This window comes from Scardinius erythrophthalmus, assembly GCF_964197995.2.
Source record: "Scardinius erythrophthalmus genome assembly, chromosome: 3".
In the NCBI taxonomy this organism is placed as follows: Eukaryota; Metazoa; Chordata; class Actinopteri; order Cypriniformes; family Leuciscidae; genus Scardinius; species Scardinius erythrophthalmus.
This window is the reverse complement of record NC_138223.1, coordinates 21164044-21191866: the sequence shown is the minus strand read 5'-3', so window position 1 is coordinate 21191866 and position 27823 is coordinate 21164044.

Here is a 27823-nt window from a genome sequence, read left to right as displayed (position 1 = left end):
TAACAGAGTGCTAGTGCACAAACAATAACCGACAATGATAATGGATGAGAGGGGAACTTAAATACACAGATCAAGACAAGGACAACAGGTGACGGTTATGATGATGAGGAGCAGGTGATGATGAGGAGGGTGATGAGGAGCAGGTGCAGGTGATGACGACAGATGGTGAATGTGATGAAGACAGAAGGTGAATGTGATGAAGGTGAATGTGACACCAATATCACTGAAACATTTGTGTGTGTGTGTGTGTGTGTGTGTGTGTGTGTGTGTGTGTGTGTGTGTGTGTGTGTGTGTGTGTGTGAGTGTGTGTGTAGCATTATTGTGTGTAGCATATGTAGCAAGTATGCATTATTGAGTTAACATGGAAACACTGGTTTGCTTTAGTGCAGAAAACTGGTCAAAATCATGAGGTTTAAAGTGAAAGTGAGCCAATAAGTGGTCTTCTACTGCCCTCTGCTGGCCATTCTACTTAATTAAATTTTTCCACATGTGCTTGCATTTATACTTGAATACACACTAAAAATCACTTATATAGCAATAACTATTATAACATAATCATATTTTGTCAGTGTTAATCACTTTATTTGCACTGACACTTCAAATAATTGCTAGTAATGTGGTAAATCATGGTAAATCATGGTTAACTATGCTGTGTGTGTGTGTGTGTGTGTGTGTGTGTGTGTGTGTGTGTGTGTGTGTGTGTGTGTGTGTGTGTGTGTGTGTAAGCATGCATTGAGTTAACATGGATAAACTGGTTTGCTTTAGTGCAGAAAACTGGTTTAAAGTGAAAGTGAGCCAATAAGTGGTCTTCTACTGCCCTCTGCTGGCCATTCTACTTATTAATGAAATATTTCAACATGTGCTTGCATTCATACTTGAATACACACTAAAAAAATCACTTATATAGCAATAACTATTATAACACAATCATATTTTGTCAGTGTTAACCACTTTATTTGCACTGACACTTCAAATAATTGCTAGTAATGTGATAAATCAGGCTAGAAACATGGTAAATCAAAGTAAATAATCCTAGATTGTCGTTTATCTCCTGGTAAATAATACTAGAACGTGGTATATCATGGTAAATCATGGTTAACTATGCTGTGTGTGTGTGTGTGTGTGTGTGTGTGTGTGTGTGTGTGTGTGTGTGTGTGTGTGTGTGTGTGTGTGTGTGTGTGTGTAAGTATGCATTGAGTTAACATGGAAAAACTGGTTTGCTTTAGTGCAGAAAACTGGTTTAAAGTGAAAGTGAGCCAATAAGTGGTCTTCTACTGCCCTCTGCTGGCCATTCTACTTAATGAAATATTTTACATGTGCTTTTGCATTCATACTTGGACACACACTAAAAATCACGTATATAACTAACTATTATAACACAATAATATTTTGTCAGTGTTCATCACCTCATTTGCACTGACACTTCACATATTTGCTAGTAATGTGGTTAATCATGCTAGAAACATTGTAAATCATAGTAAATAATACTGAAATGAGGTGTATCAAGGTAAATCATGCTAGAATCCTAATAAATCATTCTGGAACATGGTATATGATAGTAAATCATGCTAGAATCATATTAAATAATTCTAGAATGTGGCAAATCGTTGTGGGAGGAGCCTATTTTACTCAAATGGCTATAACTCAAGAAGTAAATGAGATATCTTCACCAAACTCAGTACACATGTGTATGGGTTCAATTTGAGGTCACAGTAAACAATTCTATGGAGATCGGAGCATAGGTGGCGCTATAACTGTTAAAAAGCTTTAAAACCATATATATCCCATGGCAAATTGCCTGTATTGGCTGTAAATGGTCTTTTCCATCTATTATGTCAGTGGTTACATGCTTGCTAAATAAATCTTAATAACTTTTGATGCTTTTGTGCTTAAATGCCTTAAAGGCCTTAACTGCTTGAACCCCGATAAATGCTGCTTGCAGCTTTAATTAGGGGTTCAAGCACGAAGTGCTGAAACCCTATTGTAATTGTGCTGATTTTTATTATTATTATTATTATTATTATTCTGCCGTAAAACGCATCGTGCAGCCCAAACCGTAAGGGCTAGAGCTTTGAAACTTTGCCATATGGTAGTACAAAAATCGAGGAGAGGTTATCAAATTATGACCCCGATTGGCCCATAGGTGGCGCTATAGCAACCAAAAGCGCGAAACTGCTCATAACTCCTAGACCGTAAGTCATAGACTCAAGTGTCTTATATCATTGGAAAGCTGGACGCCTGACGAACAAAACGTATATCTCCGATTTTATTTCCGCCATGATAGATTTTCCGCCATTTTGAATTTTGTCGAAAATCTACTTTTGCGAACTAGTCCCTGGTTTTTTGCCCGATCGGAACCAAACCAGTGCAGAATTGTTCTCTGGAGTCTGAATATCAATAATTATCAAAAAAAAGTTGAAATTTCGATTCACGGTCGCTAGGGGGTGCAAAATTAACGTTGTGGGAGGAGCCTATTTTACTAAAATGGCTATAACTCCAGAAGTAAAAGAGGTATTTTAACCAAACCTGGTACACATGTGTAAGACGTCAATATGAGGTCACGGTAAAAAAATCGCGGCGATTGGTCACATGGTGGCGCTATAACATGAAAAAAACATAAAACAGGCTATAACCACCTGACCGTTAGTCCGATTGACTTGAAAATTGGTATGCAGTGTCTTGGTCCAAGGTGCCATGTATGTCTATGAGGACATTGGTGTATCTCAAAAAACATGGCCGCCATCGGCCAATGAAGTTTGAGCACCTATTAGACAAGGTTAACGGAGGCCTATCGGAACGAAACTCGGTGGGCATGTTCGACTCATGGCCCTAGAGGTCTGTAAGAATTTTAAAAGAAATCGGCCACTAGTTGGCGCTAACGAGTTTTATGGCTCTGTAATCACGTGGTGTTACACTTATTGTCACAAAATGCATACCATTTGATAGATCTCCTCTTGTTGAACAACTTTGCCTCAAGAACCATTGCTGTCAATCAAACCGTTCATTAAATATTCGTAATTATGTTAAAAACCTACTTTTGCGAACTAGTCCTAGGTTTTTCGCCCGATCAGAACCAAACGAGTCTAGGACAATTCTATGGACTCTCAAGATCAATAATTATCAAAAAAAAGTTGAACTTTTGCATTTTTCGCATGGGTATATTGGGTCATAAAGAAAATGGGCGTGGCAAAATGCACTCAAAAGCCTATAAATCCTAAACAAAAACTCAGAACTTCACGAAAATTGGTGAGCTTATGTGCCATAACATCATTAACAAGCATGCAAAATTTCATGGAGATCGGACTATAGATGGTGCTATAACTGTTAAAAAGCTTTAAAAAACACATATTTCCTATGGTAAATCGCCTGTATTGGCTGTAAATGGACTTTTCCATCTATTATTTCAGTGGTTAAAAGCTTTCTAAATAAATCTTAATGTCTTAAATGCTTATGTGCCTAAAGGCCTTAAATGCTTGAACCCCGATAAATGCTGCTTGCAGCTTTAATTATTATTATTATTCTGCCGTAAAACGCATCGTGCAGCCCAAACCGTAAGGGCTAGAGCTTTGAAACTTTGCCATATGGTAGTACAAAAATCGAGGAGAGGTTATCAAATTATGACCCCGATTGGCCCATAGGTGGCGCTATAGCAACCAAAAGCGCGAAACTGCTCATAACTCCTAGACCGTAAGTCATAGACTCAAGTGTCTTATATCATTGGAAAGCTGGACGCCTGACGAACAAAACGTATATCTCCGATTTTATTTCCGCCATGATAGATTTTCCGCCATTTTGAATTTTGTCGAAAATCTACTTTTGCGAACTAGTCCCTGGTTTTTTGCCCGATCGGAACCAAACCAGTGCAGAATTGTTCTCTGGAGTCTGAATATCAATAATTATCAAAAAAAAGTTGAAATTTCGATTCACGGTCGCTAGGGGGTGCAAAATTAACGTTGTGGGAGGAGCCTATTTTACTAAAATGGCTATAACTCCAGAAGTAAAAGAGGTATTTTAACCAAACCTGGTACACATGTGTAAGACGTCAATATGAGGTCACGGTAAAAAAATCGCGGCGATTGGTCACATGGTGGCGCTATAACATGAAAAAAAACATAAAACAGGCTATAACCACCTGACCGTTAGTCCGATTGACTTGAAAATTGGTATGCAGTGTCTTGGTCCAAGGTGCCATGTATGTCTATGAGGACATTGGTGTATCTCAAAAAACATGGCCGCCATCGGCCAATGAAGTTTGAGCACCTATTAGACAAGGTTAACGGAGGCCTATCGGAACGAAACTCGGTGGGCATGTTCGACTCATGGCCCTAGAGGTCTGTAAGAATTTTAAAAGAAATCGGCCACTAGTTGGCGCTAACGAGTTTTTTGGCTCTGTAATCACGTGGTGTTACACTTATCGTCACAAAAAGCATATCATTTGATATATCTGCTCATGCTGAACAACTTTGCCTCAAGAACCATTTCTGTCAATCAAACCGTTCATTAAATATTCATGAATATGTCTAAAACCTACTTTTGCGAACTAGTCCTAGGTTTTTTGCCCGATCGGAACCAGACCAGTCTAGGACAATTCTCTGGACTCTCTAGATCAATAATTATCAAAAAAAAGTTGAACTTTTGCATTTGGATGGCTGTAATAGGATCATTTATAAAATGGGCATGGAAAAATACATTAAAAAGCCTATAAATCCTAAATAAAAACCCAGAACTTCACAAAAATTGGTGAACTTATGTGACATAACATCATTAACAAGCATGCAAAATTTCATGGAGATCGGACGATAGGTGGCGCTATAACTGTTAAAAATCTTTAAAACCATATATTTCCTATGGTAAACTGCCTGTATTGACTGTAAATGGTCTTTTCCATCTCTGAATATATAATTTTCATATCATAATGTTAAAAACTAGTGCAATACAATTCTCTGGACTCACTAGAACAATAATTGTCAGAAAAAGTTGAACTACTTCATTTGGATAGCTATAATAGGTTCACTTCAAAATGTGGCCTTTACCAAGTGTCCCCGAAAGCCTATATCTCTTTAATGAATGTTCAAACCTTCTTAAAAACAAGTCAGAACATGTGAAATATCACTCTGAACATGCATGAAAATTTTCAGACAGATCTGACAAAATTTGCCTCTATAACAGTTAAAAAGGTGAAAATGATATGAATATAATGACATATTAAGCCAAGAAGTGGTATTTTACTGCCCCCTGCTGTTTAAAATAGTCATGTTGTCATATTGTTCTATAATTTATATTTAGACTTTATAAAATCACTATTTTAACATTTACAATTACATTTAGTCAAAAATCCATCTGTTAAATTATTAGTATTGACAGTTTGATCACATCATATATTTCAAATGTCTGTATCTACAATATAATGTGTGTGTGTAGTCTAAGGTTTCTGAATAAATTCTGAATGATCTGATTAATAGCTTACAAAGACTTTGTGAAATGTTTATAGACCATTCAAATATATTTTCATAATGACATATCCCAATAGCATTGAAAAAACAACATTTGTCTTGTGTGTGTGTGTGTGTGTGTGTGTGTGTGTGTTAACATGCATTATGGATTTAAAATGGAAAAACTGGTTTGCTTTAGTGCAGAAAAATGGTGAAAATCAAGAAGTTTAAAGTGAAAGTGAGCCAATATGTGGTCTTCTACTGCCCTCTGCTGGCCATTCTACTTATTAATGTCTACCCACATATGCTTTTGCATTCATTAGACACTAAAAATCACTTATATAACAATAAAACACTAAAAAATCACTTATATAACAATTACTATTGTAGCACAATCATATTTTGTCAGAGTTTATCACTTCATTTTTACTGATACTTCACATAATTGCTAGCAATGTGGTAAATCATGGTTAAATCACACTAAAAACATGGTAAATCAATAAATGATACTAGAATGTGGTGTATCAAGGTAAATCATACTACAATCCTGGTACATCATTCTAGAACATAGTATATCATGGTACATCATGCTAGAACATGGTAAATCATGGTAAACTATGCTAGAACAGGGTAAATCATGGTAAGCCATGATAAATCATAATAAACTATGGTAAATCATGTTAGAATGTGGTATATCATGGTAAATCATGCTAGAACATGGTAAATCATGGTAAACTATGCTAGAACAGGGTAAATCATGGTAAACTATGATAAATCATGATAAACTATGGTAATCCATGCTAGAATCACAGTAAACAATGGTAAATCATACTAGAATGTAGTATATCATGGTAAATTATGCTAGAATATGGCAAATCATGCTAGAATCATAGTAAATAATACTAGAATGTGCTAAATTGTTGTGGGAGGAGCCTATTTTACTAAAATGGCTATAACTCAAGAAGTAAATGAGATATCTTCACCAAACTCAGTACACATGTGTATGGGTTCAATTTGAGGTCACAGTAAACAATTCTATGGAGATCGGACCATAGGTGGCGCTATAACTGTTAAAAAGCTTTAAAACCATATATATCCCATGGTAAACTGCCTGTATTGGCTGTAAATGGTCTTTTCCATCTATTATGTCCGTGGTTACATGCTTGCTAAATAAATCTTAACTTTTGATGCTTTTGTGCTTAAATGCTTAAAAGGCTTTAACTGCTTGAACCCCGATAAATGCTGCTTGCAGCTTTAATTATTATTATTATTATTATTATTTTCCCCTTAAACGCATCGTGCAGACCAAACCGTAAGAGCTGGAACCTTGAAACTTGGCCAAATGGTAGTCCTCAATTTGGGGAGAACCTATAAAAGTATGACCCCGATTGGCCCATAGGTGGCGCTATAGCAACCAAAAGCGCAAAACTGCTCATAACTACTAGACCGTATGTCGTAGACTCAAGTGTCTTATATCATTGGAAAGCTGGACGCCTGACGAACAAAACGTATATCTCCGATTTCATTTCCGCCATGATAGATTTTCCGCCATTTTGAATTTTGTCAAAAACCTACTTTTGCGAACTAGTCCTAGGTTTTTCGCCCGATCGGAACCAATCCAGTGCAGAAATGTTCTCTTGAGTCTGAATATCAAAAACTATCGAAAAAAAGTTGAAATTTCGATTCACGGACGCTAAGGGGCGCCAAAACGTACGTCGTGGGCAGGGCCTATTTTACTAAAATGGCTATAACTCCAGAAGTAAATGAGGTATCTTCACCAAACTTGGTACACATGTGTACGAGGTCAATCTGAGGTCACAGTAAAAAAACCGCGGCGATTGGCCACATGGTGGCGCTATAACATGAAAAAAACATAAAACAGGCTATAACCACCTGACCGTTAGTCCGATTGACTTGAAAATTGGTTTGCAGTGTCTTGGTCCAAGGTGCCATGTATGTGTATGAGGACATTGGCGTATCTCAAAAAACATGGCCGCCATCGGCCAATGAAATTTGAGCACCTATTAGACAAGGTTAACGGAGGCCGATCGGAACGAAACTCGATGGGCATGTTCGACTCAAGGCCCTAGAGGTCTGTAAGAATTTTGAAAGAAATCGGCCACTAGTTGGCGCTAACGAGTTTTATGGCTCTGTAATCACGTGGTGTTACAAATATCCACACAATATGCATATCATTTGATAGATCTCCTCATCCTGAACAACTTTGCCTCAAGAACCATTGCTGTCAATCAAACCGTTCATTAAATATTCGCAAACATGTTAAAAACCTACTTTTGCGAACTAGTCCTAGGTTTTTCGCCCGATCGGAACCAGACCAGTCTAGGACAATTCTCTGGACTCTCTAGATCAAAAACTATCAAAAAAAAGTTGAACTTTTGCATTTGGATGGCTCTAATAGGATCATTTATAAAATGGGCGTGTCAAAATACATTAAAAAGCCTATAAATCCTAAATAAAAACTCAGAACTTCACAAAAAGTGGTCAGCATATGTGACATAACATCATTAACAAGCATGAAAAATTCTATGGAGATCGTACGATAGGTGGCGCTATAACTGTTAAAAAGCTTTAAAATCATATATTTCCTATGGTAAACTGCCTGTATTGGCTGTAAATGGTCTTTTCCATCTCTGATCATATAATTTTCATATCATAATGTTCAAAACTAGTGCAATACAATTCTCTGGACTCACTAGATCAATAATTGTCAGAAAAAGTTGAACTACTTCATTTGGATAGCTATAATAGGTTCACTTCAAAATCTGGCCTTTACCAAGTGTCCCCGAAAGCCTATATCTCTTTAATCAATGCTCAGACCTTCTTAAAAACAAGTCAGAACGTGTGAAATATCACCCTGAACAAGCATGAAAATTTTCAGACAGATCGGACAAAATTTGCCTCTATAACAGTTAAAAAGGTGAAAATGATATGAATTAATGGCATGTTAAGCCAATAAGTGGTATTTTACTGCCCCCCGCTGTTTAAAATAGTCATTTTCTCATATTGGTATTGGTATCAGCCATGGTAAATCATGATAAATGATGGTGTGTGTGTGTGTGTGTGTGTGTGTGTGTGTGTGTGTGTGTGTGTGTGTGTGTGTGTGTGTGTGTGTGGTACAAATATAACAAAGGTTTTATTTTCCAACATGAAAACAAACATAACAGAGTGCTAGTGCACAAACAATAACCGACAATGATAATGGATGAGAGGGGAACTTAAATACACAGATCAAGACAAGGACAACAGGTGACGGTTATGATGATGAGGAGCAGGTGATGATGAGGAGGGTGATGAGGAGCAGGTGCAGGTGATGACGACAGATAGTGAATGTGATGAAGACAGAAGGTGAATGTGATGAAGGTGAATGTGACACCAATATCACTAAAACATTTGTGTGTGTGTGTGTGTGTGTGTGTGTGTGTAGCATTATTGTGTGTAGCATATGTAGCAAGTATGCATTATTGAGTTAACATGGAAACACTGGTTTGCTTTAGTGCAGAAAACTGGTCAAAATCATGAGGTTTAAAGTGAAAGTGAGCCAATAAGTGGTCTTCTACTGCCCTCTGCTGGCCATTCTACTTATTAATTAAATTTTTCCACATGTGCTTGCATTTATACTTGAATACACACTAAAAATCACTTATATAGCAATAACTATTATAACACAATCATATTTTGTCAGTGTTAATCACTTTATTTGCACTGACACTTCAAATAATTGCTAGTAATGTGGTAAATCATGGTAAATCATGGTTAACTATGCTGTGTGTGTGTGTCTGTGTGTGTGTGTGTGTGTGTGTGTGTGTGTGTGTGTAAGCATGCATTGAGTTAACATGGATAAACTGGTTTGCTTTAGTGCAGAAAACTGGTTTAAAGTGAAAGTGAGCCAATAAGTGGTCTTCTACTGCCCTCTGCTGGCCATTCTACTTATTAATGAAATATTTCAACATGTGCTTGCATTCATACTTGAATACACACTAAAAAAATCACTTATATAGCAATAACTTTTATAACACAATCATATTTTGTCAGTGTTAATCACTTTATTTGCACTGACACTTCAAATAATTGCTAGTAATGTGATAAATCAGGCTAGAAACATGGTAAATCAAAGTAAATAATACTAGATTGTCGTTTATCTCCTGGTAAATAATACTAGAACGTGGTATATCATGGTAAATCATGGTTAACTAAACTGTGTGTGTGTGTGTGTGTGTGTGTGTGTGTGTGTGTGTGTGTGTGTAAGCATGCATTGAGTTAACATGGAAAAACTGGTTTGCTTTAGTGCAGAAAACTGGTTTAAAGTGAAAGTGAGCCAATAAGTGGTCTTCTAGTGCCCTCTGCTGGCCATTCTACTCAATAATGAAATATTTTAAGTCAAGTCAAGTCAAGTCAAGTATATTTGTATAGCGCTTTTCACAATACAGATTGTATCAAAGCAGCTTCACAGTATTAAATTAAAATAATACAACAAGGTTTGTTTCTAGTGGAATTTATTGATAAAATCAAATTAGATATCCCCAGAATATCCCCAACTGAGCAAGCCAAAGGCAACAGTGGCAAGGAACCGAAAAACTCCATCAAGTGACCTAATAGTGTCCTAAAACTCCATCAGGTGACCCAATGGAGAAAAAAAAAACCTTGGGAGAACCCAGGCTCAGTCGGGGGCCAGTTCTCCTCTGGCGTTTATTAACTAGAGGCCGGATTGTAATTTGAACTGTAAGATTAAAAATATTATATGAATGCCTGGCTGAAGAGATGCGACTTTAATCTAGTTTTAAACTGGGAGAGCGAGTCTGAGCAACGAACAGTATCAGGAAGGCTATTCCAGAGTTTTGGAGCTTTTACATGTGCTTTTGCATTCATACTTGGACACACACTAAAAATCACGTATATAACTAACTATTATAACACAATAATATTTTGTCAGTGTTCATCACCTCATTTGCACTGACACTTCACATAATTGCTAGTAATGTGGTTAATCATGCTAGAAACATTGTAAATCATAGTAAATAATACTGAAATGAGGTGTATCAAGGTAAATCATGCTAGAATCCTAATAAATCATTCTGGAACATGGTATATGATAGTAAATCATGCTAGAATCATATTAAATAATTCTAGAATGTGGCAAATCGTTGTGGGAGGAGCCTATTTTACTCAAATGGCTATAACTCAAGAAGTAAATGAGATATCTTCACCAAACTCAGTACACATGTGTATGGGTTCAATTTGAGGTCACAGTAAACAATTTTATGGAGATCGGACCATAGGTGGCGCTATAACTGTTAAAAAGCTTTAAAACCATATATATCCCATGGCAAATTGCCTGTATTGGCTGTAAATGGTCTTTTCCATCTATTATGTCAGTGGTTACATGCTTGCTAAATAAATCTTAATAACTTTTGATGCTTTTGTGCTTAAATGCCTTAAAGGCCTTAACTGCTTGAACCCCGATAAATGCTGCTTGCAGCTTTAATTATTATTAGGGGTTCAAGCACGAAGTGCTGAACACCTATTGTAATTGTACTGATTTTTATTAGGGGTTCAAGCACGAAGTGCTGAAACCCTATTGTAATTGTACTGATTTTTAGGGGTTCAAGCACGAAGTGCTGAAACCCTATTGTAATTGTGCTGATTTTTATTAGGGGTTCAAGCACGAAGTGCTGAAACCCTATTGTAATTGTGCTGATTTTTATTAGGGGTTCAAGCACGAAGTGCTGAAACCCTATTGTAATTGTGCTGATTTTTATTAGGGGTTCAAGCACGAAGTGCTGAAACCCTATTGTAATTGTGCTGATTTTTAGGGGTTCAAGCACGAAGTGCTGAAACCCTATTGTAATTGTGCTGATTTTTATTAGGGGTTCAAGCACGAAGTGCTGAAACCCTATTGTAATTGTGCTGATTTTTATTATTATTATTATTATTATTATTCTGCCGTAAAACGCATCGTGCAGCCCAAACCGTAAGGGCTAGAGCTTTGAAACTTTGCCATATGGTAGTACAAAAATCGAGGAGAGGTTATCAAATTATGACCCCGATTGGCCCATAGGTGGCGCTATAGCAACCAAAAGCGCGAAACTGCTCATAACTCCTAGACCGTAAGTCATAGACTCAAGTGTCTTATATCATTGGAAAGCTGGACGCCTGACGAACAAAACGTATATCTCCGATTTTATTTCCGCCATGATAGATTTTCCGCCATTTTGAATTTTGTCGAAAATCTACTTTTGCGAACTAGTCCCTGGTTTTTTGCCCGATCGGAACCAAACCAGTGCAGAATTGTTCTCTGGAGTCTGAATATCAATAATTATCAAAAAAAAGTTGAAATTTCGATTCACGGTCGCTAGGGGGTGCAAAATTAACGTTGTGGGAGGAGCCTATTTTACTAAAATGGCTATAACTCCAGAAGTAAAAGAGGTATTTTAACCAAACCTGGTACACATGTGTAAGACGTCAATATGAGGTCACGGTAAAAAAATCGCGGCGATTGGTCACATGGTGGCGCTATAACATGAAAAAAACATAAAACAGGCTATAACCACCTGACCGTTAGTCCGATTGACTTGAAAATTGGTATGCAGTGTCTTGGTCCAAGGTGCCATGTATGTCTATGAGGACATTGGTGTATCTCAAAAAACATGGCCGCCATCGGCCAATGAAGTTTGAGCACCTATTAGACAAGGTTAACGGAGGCCTATCGGAACGAAACTCGGTGGGCATGTTCGACTCATGGCCCTAGAGGTCTGTAAGAATTTTAAAAGAAATCGGCCACTAGTTGGCGCTAACGAGTTTTATGGCTCTGTAATCACGTGGTGTTACACTTATTGTCACAAAATGCATACCATTTGATAGATCTCCTCTTGTTGAACAACTTTGCCTCAAGAACCATTGCTGTCAATCAAACCGTTCATTAAATATTCGTAATTATGTTAAAAACCTACTTTTGCGAACTAGTCCTAGGTTTTTCGCCCGATCAGAACCAAACGAGTCTAGGACAATTCTATGGACTCTCAAGATCAATAATTATCAAAAAAAAGTTGAACTTTTGCATTTTTCGCATGGGTATATTGGGTCATAAAGAAAATGGGCGTGGCAAAATGCACTCAAAAGCCTATAAATCCTAAACGAAAACTCAGAACTTCACGAAAATTGGTGAGCTTATGTGCCATAACATCATTAACAAGCATGCAAAATTTCATGGAGATCGGACTATAGATGGTGCTATAACTGTTAAAAAGCTTTAAAAAACACATATTTCCTATGGTAAATTGCCTGTATTGGCTGTAAATGGACTTTTCCATCTATTATTTCAGTGGTTAAAAGCTTTCTAAATAAATCTTAATGTCTTAAATGCTTATGTGCCTAAAGGCCTTAAATGCTTGAACCCCGATAAATGCTGCTTGCAGCTTTAATTATTATTATTAGGGGTTCAAGCACGAAGTGCTGAAACCCTATTGTAATTGTGCTGATTTTTATTATTAGGGGTTCAAGCACGAAGTGCTGAAACCCTATTGTAATTGTACTGATTTTTATTATTATTATTATTATTATTATTCTGCCGTAAAACGCATCGTGCAGCCCAAACCGTAAGGGCTAGAGCTTTGAAACTTTGCCAGATGGTAGTACAAAAATCGAGGAGAGGTTATCAAATTATGACCTCGATTGGCCCATAGGTGGCGCTATAACAACCAAAAGCGCGAAAGTGGTCATAACTCCTGGACCGTATGTCGTAGACACAAGTGTCTTATATCATTGGAAAGCTGGTCGTCTGACGAACAAAACGTATATCTCCGATTTCATTTCCGTCATGATAGATTTTCCGCCATTTTGAATTTTGTCGAAAACCTACTTTTGCGAACTAGTCCCTGGTTTTTTGCTCGATCGGAACCAAACCAGTGCAGAATTGTTCTCTGGAGACTGAAGATCAATAATTATCGAAAAAAAGTTGAAATTTCGATTCAGGGTCGCTAGGGGGCGCAAAATTAACGTTGTGGGCGGAGCCTATTTTACTAAAATGGCTATAACTCCAGAAGTAAATGAGGTATTTTCACCAAACTTGGTACACGTATGTAAGAGGTCAATCTGAGGACACGGTAAAAAAATCGTGGCGATTGGCCACATGGTGGCGCTATAACATGAAAAAAACATAAAACAGGCTATAACCACCTGACCGTTAGTCCGATTGACTTGAAAATTGGTATGCAGTGTCTTGGTCCAAGGTGCCATGTATGTCTATGAGGACATTGGTGTATCTCAAAAAACATGGCCGCCATTGGCCAATGAAGTTGAGCACCTATTAGACAAGGTTAACGGAGGCCGATCGGAACGAAACTCGGTGGGCATGTTCGACTCATGGCCCTAGAGGTCTGTAAGAATTTTGAAAGAAATCGACCACTAGTTGGCGCTAACGAGTTTTATGGCTCTGTAATCACGTGGTGTTAGATATATTGTCACAAAATGCATATCATTTGATAGATCTGCTCATGCTGAACAACTTTGCCTCTAGAACCATTGCTGTCAATCAAACCGTTCATTAAATATTCATGAATATGTTAAAAACCTACTTTTGCGAACTAGTCCCTGGTTTTTCGCCCGATCGGAACCAGACCAGTCTAGGACAATTCTATGGACTCTCTAGATCAATAATTATCAAAAAAAAGTTGAACTTTTGTATTTGTATGGCTGTAATAGGGTCATTTATAAAATGGGTGTGGCAAAATACACTCAAAAGCCTATAAATCCTAAATGAAAACTCAGAACTTCACAAAAATTGGTGAGCATATGTGTCATAACATCACAAACAAGCTTGCAAAATTTTATGGAGATTGGACAATAGTTGGCGCTATAACTGTTAAAAAGCTTTAAAACCATATATTTCCTATGGTAAACTGCCTGTATTGGCTGTAAATGGTCTTTTCCATGTCTGATCATATAATTTTCATATCATAATGTTCAAAACTAGTGCAATACAATTCTCTGGACTCACTAGATCAATAATTGTCAGAAAAAGTTGAACTACTTCATTTGGATAGCTATAATAGGTTCACTTCAAAATCTGGCCTTTACCAAGTGTCCCCGAAAGCCTATATCTCTTTAATCAATGCTCAGACCTTCTTAAAAACAAGTCAGAACGTGTGAAATATCACCCTGAACAAGCATGAAAATTTTCAGACAGATCGGACAAAATTTGCCTCTATAACAGTTAAAAAGGTGAAAATGATATGATTTAATGGCATGTTAAGCCAATAAGTGGTATTTTACTGCCCCCTGCTGTTTAAAATAGTCATTTTCTCATATTGGTATTGGTATCAGCCATGGTAAATCATGATAAATGATGGTGTGTGTGTGTGTGTGTGTGTGTGTGTGTGTGTGTGTGTGTGTGTGTGTGTGTGTGTGTGTGGTACAAATATAACAAAGGTTTTATTTTCCAACATGAAAACAAACATAACAGAGTGCTAGTGCACAAACAATAACCGACAATGATAATGGATGAGAGGGGAACTTAAATACACAGATCAAGACAAGGACAACAGGTGACGGTTATGATGATGAGGTGCAGGTGATGATGAGGAGGGTGATGAGGAGCAGGTGCAGGTGATGACGACAGATGGTGAATGTGATGAAGACAGAAGGTGAATGTGATGAAGGTGAATGTGACACCAATATCACTGAAACATTTGTGTGTGTGTGTGTGTGTGTGTGTGTGTGTGTGTGTGTGTGTGTGTGTGTGTGTGTGTGTAGCATTATTGTGTGTAGCATATGTAGCAAGTATGCATTATTGAGTTAACATGGAAACACTGGTTTGCTTTAGTGCAGAAAACTGGTCAAAATCATGAGGTTTAAAGTGAAAGTGAGCCAATAAGTGGTCTTCTACTGCCCTCTGCTGGCCCTTCTACTTATTAATTAAATTTTTCCACATGTGCTTGCATTTATACTTGAATACACACTAAAAATCACTTATATAGCAATAACTATTATAACACAATCATATTTTGTCAGTGTTAATCACTTTATTTGCACTGACACTTCAAATAATTGCTAGTAATGTGATAAATCAGGCTAGAAACATGGTAAATCAAAGTAAATAATACTAGATTGTCGTTTATCTCCTGGTAAATAATACTAGAACGTGGTATATCATGGTAAATCATGGTTAACTATGCTGTGTGTGTATGTGTGTGTGTGTGTGTGTGTGTGTGTGTGTGTGTGTGTGTGTGTGTGTGTGTGTGTGTGTGTAAGCATGCATTGAGTTAACATGGAAAAACTGGTTTGCTTTAGTGCAGAAAACTGGTTTAAAGTGAAAGTGAGCCAATAAGTGGTCTTCTAGTGCCCTCTGCTGGCCATTCAACTTAATAATGAAATATTTTACATGTGCTTTTGCATTCATACTTGGACACACACTAAAAATCACGTATATAACTAACTATTATAACACAATAATATTTTGTCAGTGTTCATCACCTCATTTGCACTGACACTTCACATAATTGCTAGTAATGTGGTTAATCATGCTAGAAACATTGTAAATCATAGTAAATAATACTGAAATGAGGTGTATCAAGGTAAATCATGCTAGAATCCTAATAAATCATTCTGGAACATGGTATATGATAGTAAATCATGCTAGAATCATATTAAATAATTCTAGAATGTGGCAAATCGTCGTGGGAGGAGCCTATTTTACTCAAATGGCTATAACTCAAGAAGTAAATGAGATATCTTCACCAAACTCAGTACACATGTGTATGGGTTCAATTTGAGGTCACAGTAAACAATTTTATGGAGATCGGACCATAGGTGGCGCTATAACTGTTAAAAAGCTTTAAAACCATATATATCCCATGGCAAATTGCCTGTATTGGCTGTAAATGGTCTTTTCCATCTATTATGTCAGTGGTTACATGCTTGCTAAATAAATCTTAATAACTTTTGATGCTTTTGTGCTTAAATGCCTTAAAGGCCTTAACTGCTTGAACCCCGATAAATGCTGCTTGCAGCTTTAATTATTATTATTATTATTATTCTGCCGTAAAACGCATCGTGCAGCCCAAACCGTAAGAGCTGGAACTTTGAAACTTTGACAGATGGTAGTACAAAAATCGAGGAAAGGTTCAGAGATTATGACCCCGATTGGCCCATAGGTGGCGCTATAACAACCAAAAGCGCGAAACTGCTCATAACTCCTAGACCGTATGGCGTAGACTCAAGTGTCTTATATCATTGGAAAGCTGGATGCCTGACGAACAAAACGTATATCTCCGATTTTATTTCCGCCATGATAGATTTTCCGCCATTTTGAATTTTGTCAAAAATCTACTTTTGCGAACTAGTCCCTGGTTTTTTGCCCGATTGGAACCAAACTAGTGCAGAAATGTTCTCTGGAGACTGAATATCAATAATTATCGAAAAAAAGTGGAAATTTCGATTCACGGTCGCTAAGGGGCGCCAAAACGTACGTTGTGGGAGGGGCCTATTTTACTAAAATGGCTATAACTCCCGATGTAAATGAGGTATCTTCACCAAACTTGGTACACATGTGTATGAGCTTACTCTGGGGTCACAGTAAAAAAATCGCGACGATTGGCCTCATGGTGGCGCTATAAAATGAAAAAAACATAAAACAGGCTATAACCACCTGACCGTTAGTCCGATTGACTTGAAAATTGGTATGCAGTGTCTTGGTCCAAGGTGCCATGTATGTGTATGAGGACATTGGCGTATCTCAAAAAACATGGCCGCCATCGGCCAACGAAGTTTGAGCACCTATTAGACAAGGTTAACGGAGGCCGATCGGAACGAAACTCAATGGGCATGTTCGGCTCATGGCCCTAAAGGTCTGTAAGAATTTTGAAAGAAATCGGCCACTAGTTGGCGCTAACGAGTTTTACGGCTCTGTAATCACGTGGTGTTACAAATATCCACACAATATGCATATCATTTGATAGATCTCCTCATCCTGAACAACTTTGCCTCAAGAACCATTGCTGTCAATCAAACTGTTCATTAATTATTCATTAATATGTTAAAAACCTACTTTTGCGAACTAGTCCTAGGTTTTTTGCCCGATCGGAACCAGACCAGTGTAGGACAATTCTCTGGACTCTCTAGATCAATAATTATCAAAAAAAAGTTGAACTTTTGCATTTGGATGGCTGTAATAGGGTCATTTATAAAACGGGCGTGTCAAAATACATTAAAAAGCCTATAAATCCTAAATAAAAACTCAGAACTTCACAAAAATTGGTCAGCATATGTGACATAACATCATTAACAAGCATGAAAAATTCTATGGAGATCGGACGATAGTTGGCGCTATAACTGTTAAAACGCTTTAAAACCATATATTTCCTATGGTAAATTGCCTGTATTTGCTGTAAATGATGTCTTCTATCTTTTATCATATAATGTTCATATCATAATGTTCAAAACCAGTGCAGCACAATTCTCTGAACTCTCTAGATCAATAATTATCAGAAAAAAAGTTTAACTTCTTCAAAAGGTGATTTTATATGAATATAATGACATATTAAGCCAATAAGTGGTATTTTACTGCCCCCTGCTGTCATTTCATCATACTACTCCCTAATATTGTTATAAAATTCATATTTAGACTTTTTAAAATCATTATTTTAACATTTACAATCACATTTTGTCAAAACTCATCTATTGAGTATTACTATTGACAATTGTGTTACACTGAGATATGGAAATGGACGAAAGTAAATGAATGAAATGAAACGAAAGTATAACGGCATTTAAGCCACGCCCCCGAATACAAATCCATTCATAACTCGAAAACGGAAAGTCGTTGCGCGCTCAAATTTTGATGGTGAGGACCTCTCCGGGCTCTTGATCGAAACGTGTCGTCGCGGGCCTCGGGAGCGCGCCCCCCGCGCATCGCGAATCCGCGGGACCCCCGATTTTGAACGGCCATTACTCCCGACCCAGACCACCCCGAACATTGTGTGAGAGCTCGTTGGAAAGGGCGCGTCCTTGGCTAGCTTCGATTCAAATGTGGTGTTATTTGCCCTGGGCATTCCAGAGATAATAGCCCGAACAGATATGCCTTATAACAGTCATAACTCCCAGCCCCAATCGCCCAAAAACACATTGATGGTCTCATTCAACAGGGCTCCTCAAGCACTATCTATGCTCTGAGTTTCAGAATTTTTCGCCTTTTGGTTCCTGAGATATAAGTAAAAAAACAAATTCCCATTCATTCAAACACTTCAACTGTAAAATGTAAGCTATAATACCACTGTTGTCCACTAGAGGGAGCAGCAGGATTACGCATGATCTTTTAATTCGCTTCAGTATTGGAAATAAACAAATGCTTTAAGAAGCAATCTTTTTTATTATGATGTTTTTTTTATTATTATGATATTTGTATATATTTTATTTTTTTTATTATGATTATGAACGGTTTGATTGACATTAGTGATTCTTGAGGCAAAGTTGTTCAAGATGAGGAGATGAAGATATTTTCACAATATCACATCCTAAAAACATTGAAAACATATTTGTCTTTGTGTGTGTGTGTGTGTGTGTGTGTGTGTGTGTGTGTGTGTGTGGGTTTGTGTGTGTGTCTGTGTGTGTGTAAGCATGCTTAATGGAAAGAACATGAAGAAACTGCTTTGTTTTACTGGTGGATAAAAAAGTATTTCAAATGAAAGTGAGTCAATTAGTGGTCTTCTACTGCCCTCTGCAGGACATTCTACTTAATAAAATATTTTCATCTGTGCTTTTGCATTAGTTTTTGGACTATATCAAATTACTTGCATGAAAATCACCTATTATAACACAGTCATGTTTTGTCAAAGTTTATCACTTCATTTTTACTGAGCTCTCAGTTTGAACAATTCTGCCTCTCAGTGATTAATTTGAAATCTGAAAATGGTGTTATACAGAGGAGATTTGCAATTATCATTTTGTTACCTATCTTTTATTTTAAATATCTCCATCTACAACAAAATGTGTGTGCATGTGTGTGTTCAAGCATGGTTAGTGTATTAAGTATTATTGTTTAAGTATTATTGTTTTCATTTACATTTTAACCACCAGAAGAAGAACACTCATTGGTTCATTCTGCTCACTAAAATATTATTTTTAATTTTTTTTTCCATTTGAAATATTGTTTAAACTTAATAAAATCATTAAAATAACATTTCAAATCATATTTTGTCTGTTTATAAATCCCACAGACTCACATTGGCTGCAATACTAATGTTTTTGTAAAACACAGACCTGATAGTCTAATCTGTGTGTATTGTGCATATATTATTGATATTATTACTATTGCAAATCATGTTATTGTAACTCATATCTTAATAGAATATTATTTGTAATTTTAATTCTTTATTTCTTAAGTGTTTTTTTTTATGATTACTACAGATATTATCACCAAAGATATCAACTACACCTTCACTTTTAGTATTGACACGCTGCACACACAGCACAATCACACACTCACTAATGCATTCAAATAAATGTAATCTTACTGTGCTACTTTATTTGTACATGATTAGAATGAACAGAAATCTAAGACTATTTTTCTTCTTTTGTTAAAGCCATTTCAGACTCCAAGTAAGCATTATATTACTAATCATCTATTTTACAGGTGCCATACAATTGAAAACTGTATTTATCTTGGCATAGTTGAATGATAAGAGTTCTGGACATGGAACTGACATACCGTGAGCCTCAAACACCATTGTTTCCTCCTTCTTGTGTAAATCTCCTGTTTGCAAAAGACCGCTGAAAAATGAGTGAATCCCACCATAACACCGACTGTGACGTTGGAGTCAGGATCATTAATATTTATACCCCCCAAATTTGCATTTTCCAGTCCATGTTCTAGGCCAGGCAGTGTTAATGTGGACCTGCACAGCCGAATCATCAGAAGATCTGCAGGTATTGTGAAGAAGCAAGCAAGGACAATAGTGAAAATGGCAGATCATGGATATAAATGTTATGTCTGAGGCTGTGCTGTGGATTTGAGAACTTTTCATTCCCTTCCCACAAAACTGTCAACAGGCATGGTTGATGTTTACAACAGGATACCTCACCATTTTAATTCAAAGCTGTTAGTTTGCTCTTAACGGAGGCCGATCAGAACGAAACTCGATGGGCATGTTCGACTCGTGGCCCTAGAGGTCTGTAAGAATTTTGAAAAATCAGCCACTAGTTGACGCTAACAGGTTTTACGGCTATGTAATCACGTGATGCATATCATTTGATAGATCTCCTCATACTGAACAACTTTGCCTCAAGAACTACTGCTGTCAATCAATTTGTTCATTAAATACTTGCTATTATGTTAAAAACCTACTTTTGCGAACTAGTCCTAGGTTTTTCGCCCGATCGGAAATATACCAGTGCAGTACAATTCTCTGGAAGCTCTAGATTATTAATTATATAAAAAACTTTAACTTTACCCATTGGGTAGCCATAACAGGATCATTTAGAAAATGGGTATGGCAAAAAACACTCAAAAGCCTGTAAATCCTAAACAAAAACTCAGACAACTCACTAGACTGCCTTATGTGCTTAAAGACCCTAAATGCTTGAACCCCGCTAAATGCTGCTTGCAGCTTTAATTATTAGGGGTTCAAGCACGAAGTGCTGAAACCCTATTGTAATTGTACTGATTTTTATTATTATTATTATTATTATTATTATTATTATTATTATTTTTCTTCTGCCGTAAAACTCATCGTGCAGCCCAAACCGTAAGAGCTGGAGCTTTGAAACTTTGCCAGATGGTAGTACAAAAATCGAGGAGAGGTTCAGAGAATATGACCCCAATTGGCCTATAGGTGGCGCTATAGCAACCAAAAGCGCGAAACTGCTCATAACTCCTAGACCGTATGACGTAGACTCAAGTGTCTTATATCACTGGAAAGCTGGAAACCTGAAGGTCAAAACGTATATCTCCGATTTCATTTCCTGTATGCAAATTGTCCGCCATTTTGAATTTAGTTAAAAACCTACTTTTGCGAACTAGTCCTAGGTTTTTTGTCCAATTGGATCCAAAACAGTGCAGAAATGTTCTCTGGAGTCTGAATATCAATAATTATCGAAAAAAAGTCGAAATTTCGATTCCTGATCGCCGGGGGGTGATAAATTAATGTTGTGGGAGGAGCCTATTTTACTAAAATGGCTATAACTCGAGAATGAAATTAGATATCTTCACCAAACTTGGTGCACATGTGTATGAGTTCAATCTGGGGTCACAGTAAAAAAATCGCGACGATTGATTACTAGGTGGCGCTATAACATGAAAAAAACATGAAAACGGCTATGACCACGTGACCGTTAGTCCGATTGACTTGAAAATTGGTATGCAGTGTCTTGGTCCAAGGTACCATGTATGTCTATGAGGACATTGGCGTATCTCGAAAAACATGGCCGCCATCGACCAATGAAATTTGAGCACCTATTAGACAAGGTTAACGGAGGCCGATCGGAACGAAACTCGATGGGCATGTTCGACTCATGGCCCTAGAGGTCTCTAAGAGTTTTGAAAGAAATCGGCCACTAGTTGGCGCTAACGAGTTTTATGGCTCTGTAATCACGTGGTGTTACACTTATCGTCACAAAATGCATATCATCTGATAGATCTGCTCATGCTGAACAACTTTGCCTCAAGAACTAATGCTGTCAATTAAACCGTTTATTAAATATTCGTAATTATGTTAAAAACCTACTTTTGCAAACTAGTCCTAGGTTTTTCGCCCGATCGAAACCAGACCAGTCTAGGACAATTCTCTGGACACTCTAGATCAATAATTATCAAAAAAAAGTTGAACTTTTGCATGTAGATGGCTGTAATAGGGTCATTTAGAAAAGGGGCATGGCAAAAAAACACTAAAAAGCCTATAAATCCTAAATGAAAACTCAGAACTTCACAAAAATTGGTGAGCATATGTGACATAACATCATTAACAAGCATGCCAATTTTTATGGAGATCGGACCATAGGTGGCGCTATAACTGCTAAAAAGCTTTAAAACCATATATTTCCTATGGTATTTCCTGTAAATGGTCTTTTCCATCTATTATGTCAGTAGTTACATGCTTGCTAAATAAAACTTAATCACTTTTGATGCTTTTGTGCTTAAAGGCCTTAACTGCTTGAACCCCGATAAATGCTGCTTGCAGCTTTAATTATTATTATTATTCTGCCGTAAAACGCATCGTGCAGCCCAAACCGTAAGGGCTAGAGCTTTGAAACTTTGCCAGATGGTAGTACAAAAATCGAGGAGAGGTTATCAAATTATGACCTCGATTGGCCCATAGGTGGCGCTATAACAACCAAAAGCGCGAAAGTGGTCATAACTCCTGGACCGTATGTCGTAGACACAAGTGTCTTATATCATTGGAAAGCTGGTCGTCTGACGAACAAAACGTATATCTCCGATTTCATTTCCGTCATGATAGATTTTCCGCCATTTTGAATTTTGTCGAAAACCTACTTTTGCGAACTAGTCCCTGGTTTTTTGCTCGATCGGAACCAAACCAGTGCAGAATTGTTCTCTGGAGACTGAAGATCAATAATTATCGAAAAAAAGTTGAAATTTCGATTCAGGGTCGCTAGGGGGCGCAAAATTAACGTTGTGGGCGGAGCCTATTTTACTAAAATGGCTATAACTCCAGAAGTAAATGAGGTATTTTCAACAAACTTGGTACACATATGTAAGAGGTCAATCTGAGGACACGGTAAAAAAATCGCGGCGATTGGCCACATGGTGGCGCTATAACATGAAAAAAAACATAAAACAGGCTATAACCACCTGACCGTTAGTCCGATTGACTTGAAAATTGGTATGCAGTGTCTTGGTCCAAGGTGCCATGTATGTCTATGAGGACATTGGTGTATCTCAAAAAACATGGCCGCCATTGGCCAATGAAGTTGAGCACCTATTAGACAAGGTTAACGGAGGCCGATCGGAACGAAACTCGGTGGGCATGTTCGACTCATGGCCCTAGAGGTCTGTAAGAATTTTGAAAGAAATCGGCCACTAGTTGGCGCTAACGAGTTTTATGGCTCTGTAATCACGTGGTGTTAGATATATTGTCACAAAATGCATATCATTTGATAGATCTGCTCATGCTGAACAACTTTGCCTCTAGAACCATTGCTGTCAATCAAACCGTTCATTAAATATTCATGAATATGTTAAAAACCTACTTTTGCGAACTAGTCCCTGGTTTTTTGCCCGATCGGAACCAGACCAGTCTAGGACAATTCTATGGACTCTCTAGATCAATAATTATCAAAAAAAAGTTGAACTTTTGTATTTGTATGGCTGTAATAGGGTCATTTATAAAATGGGTGTGGCAAAATACACTCAAAAGCCTATAAATCCTAAATGAAAACTCAGAACTTCACAAAAATTGGTGAGCATATGTGTCATAACATCACAAACAAGCTTGCAAAATTTTATGGAGATTGGACAATAGTTGGCGCTATAACTGTTAAAAAGCTTTAAAACCATATATTTCCTATGGTAAACTGCCTGTATTGGCTGTAAATGGTCTTTTCCATGTCTGATCATATAATTTTCATATCATAATGTTCAAAACTAGTGCAATACAATTCTCTGGACTCACTAGATCAATAATTGTCAGAAAAAGTTGAACTACTTCATTTGGATAGCTATAATAGGTTCACTTCAAAATCTGGCCTTTACCAAGTGTCCCCGAAAGCCTATATCTCTTTAATCAATGCTCAGACCTTCTTAAAAACAAGTCAGAACGTGTGAAATATCACCCTGAACAAGCATGAAAATTTTCAGACAGATCGGACAAAATTTGCCTCTATAACAGTTAAAAAGGTGAAAATGATATGATTTAATGGCATGTTAAGCCAATAAGTGGTATTTTACTGCCCCCTGCTGTTTAAAATAGTCATTTTCTCATATTGGTATTGGTATCAGCCATGGTAAATCATGATAAATGATGGTGTGTGTGTGTGTGTGTGTGTGTGTGTGTGTGTGTGTGTGTGTGTGTGTGTGTGTGTGTGTGTGTGGTACAAATATAACAAAGGTTTTATTTTCCAACATGAAAACAAACATAACAGAGTGCTAGTGCACAAACAATAACCGACAATGATAATGGATGAGAGGGGAACTTAAATACACAGATCAAGACAAGGACAACAGGTGACGGTTATGATGATGAGGAGCAGGTGATGATGAGGAGGGTGATGAGGAGCAGGTGCAGGTGATGACGACAGATGGTGAATGTGATGAAGACAGAAGGTGAATGTGATGAAGGTGAATGTGACACCAATATCACTGAAACATTTGTGTGTGTGTGTGTGTGTGTGTGTGTGTGTGTGTGTGTGTGTGTGTGTGTGTGTGTGTGTGTGTAGCATTATTGTGTGTAGCATATGTAGCAATTATGCATTATTGAGTTAACATGGAAACACTGGTTTGCTTTAGTGCAGAAAACTGGTCAAAATCATGAGGTTTAAAGTGAAAGTGAGCCAATAAGTGGTCTTCTACTGCCCTCTGCTGGCCATTCTACTTATTAATTAAATTTTTCCACATGTGCTTGCATTTATACTTGAATACACACTAAAAATCACTTATATAGCAATAACTATTATAACACAATCATATTTTGTCAGTGTTAATCACTTTATTTGCACTGACACTTCAAATAATTGCTAGTAATGTGGTAAATCATGGTTAACTATGCTCTGTGTGTGTGTGTGTGTGTGTGTGTGTGTGTGTGTGTGTGTGTGTGTGTGTGTGTGTGTGTAAGCATGCATTGAGTTAACATAGATAAACTGGTTTGCTTTAGTGCAGAAAACTGGTTTAAAGTGAAAGTGAGCCAATAAGTGGTCTTCTACTGCCCTCTGCTGGCCATTCTACTTATTAATGAAATATTTCAACATGTGCTTGCATTCATACTTGAATACACACAAAAAAAATCACTTATATAGCAATAACTATTATAACACAATCATATTTTGTCAGTGTTAATCACTTTATTTGCACTGACACTTCAAATAATTGCTAGTAATGTGATAAATCAGGCTAGAAACATGGTAAATCAAAGTAAATAATACTAGATTGTCGTTTATCTCCTGGTAAATAATACTAGAACGTGGTATATCATGGTAAATCACGGTTAACTATGCTGTGTGTGTATGTGTGTGTGTGTGTGTTTGTGTGTGTGTGTGTGTGTTTGTGTGTGTGTGTGTGTGTGTGTGTGTGTGTGTGTGTGTGTGTGTGTGTGTGTGTGTGTGTGTGTGTGTAAGCATGCATTGAGTTAACATGGAAAAACTGGTTTGCTTTAGTGCAGAAAACTGGTTTAAAGTGAAAGTGAGCCAATAAGTGGTCTTCTACTGCCCTCTGCTGGCCATTCTACTTAATAATGAAATATTTTACATGTGCTTTTGCATTCATACTTGGACACACACTAAAAATCACGTATATAACTAACTATTATAACACAATAATATTTTGTCAGTGTTCATCACCTCATTTGCACTGACACTTCACATATTTGCTAGTAATGTGGTTAATCATGCTAGAAACATTGTAAATCATAGTAAATAATACTGAAATGAGGTGTATCAAGGTAAATCATGCTAGAATCCTAATAAATCATTCTGGAACATGGTATATGATAGTAAATCATGCTAGAATCATATTAAATAATTCTAGAATGTGGCAAATCGTTGTGGGAGGAGCCTATTTTACTCAAATGGCTATAACTCAAGAAGTAAATGAGATATCTTCACCAAACTCAGTACACATGTGTATGGGTTCAATTTGAGGTCACAGTAAACAATTCTATGGAGATCGGAGCATAGGTGGCGCTATAACTGTTAAAAAGCTTTAAAACCATATATATCCCATGGCAAATTGCCTGTATTGGCTGTAAATGGTCTTTTCCATCTATTATGTCAGTGGTTACATGCTTGCTAAATAAATCTTAATAACTTTTGATGCTTTTGTGCTTAAATGCCTTAAAGGCCTTAACTGCTTGAACCCCGATAAATGCTGCTTGCAACTTTAATTATTATTATTATTATTATTCTTCTCCGCTAAAACGCATCGTGCAGCCCAAACCGTAAGTGCTGGAGACTTGAAACTTTGTCAGATGGTAGTACAAAAATCGAGGAAAGGTTCAGAGAGTATGACCCCGATTGGCCCATAGGTGGCGCTATAGCGACCAAACGCGCGAAACTGGTCATAACTCCTAGACCGTATGTCCTAGACTCAAGTGTCTTATATCAATGGAATCCAGACCTCATGGCGAACAAAACGTATATCTCCGATTTCATTTCCGGTATGCAAATTTTTCCGCCATTTTGAATTTTGTCAAAAACCTACTTTTGCAAACTAGTCCTAGGTTTTTCGCCCGATCGGAACCAAACCAGTGCAGAAATGTTCTCTGGAGTCTGAAGATCAATAATTATCGAAAAAACGTCGATATTTCGATTCAAAGTCGCTAGGGGGCTCAAAATGAACGTTGTGGGAGGAGCCTATTTTACTAAAATGGCTATAACTCAAAAAGTAAATGAGATAGCTTCACCAAACTTGGTACACATATGTAGGAGTTCAATCTGGGGTCACAGTAAAAAAATCACAACGATTAAACACTAGGTGGCGCTATAACATGAAAGAAACATGAAAAGGGCTATAACCACCTGACTGTTAGTCTGATTGACTTGAAAATTGGTATGCAGTGTCTTGGTCCAAGGTGCCATGTATGTCTATGAGGACATTGACGTATCTCAAAAAACATGGCCGCCATTGGCCAATGAAGTCGAGCACCTATTAGACAAGGTTAACGGAGGCCGATTGGAACGAAACTGGGTGGGCATGTTCGACTCATGGCCCTAGAGGTCTGTAAAATTTTTGAAAGAAATCGGCCACTAGTTGGCGCTAACGAGTTTTATGGCTCTGTAATCACGGGGTGTTACACTTATAGTCACATTATGCATATCATTTGATAGATCTACTCATGCTGAACAACTTTGCCTCAAGAAACATTGCTGTCAATCAAACCGTTCATTAAATATTCGTGAACATGTTAAAAACCTACTTTTGCGAACTAGTCCTAGGTTTTTCGCCCGATCGGAACCAGACCAGTCTAGGGCAATTCTCTGGACTCTCTAGATCAATAATTATCGAAAAAAAGAAGAAAATTTTGCTTTTGTTTGGCTATAACATGATCATTTAGAAAATGGGCGTGTCAAAATACACTCAAACGTTTATAAATCATAAATAAAAACTCAGAACTTTACAAAAATTGATGAGCACATGTGACATAACATGCTAAAGAAGCATGGGAATTTTTATGGAGATTGGACCATAGGTGGCGCTATAACTGTTAAAAAGCTTT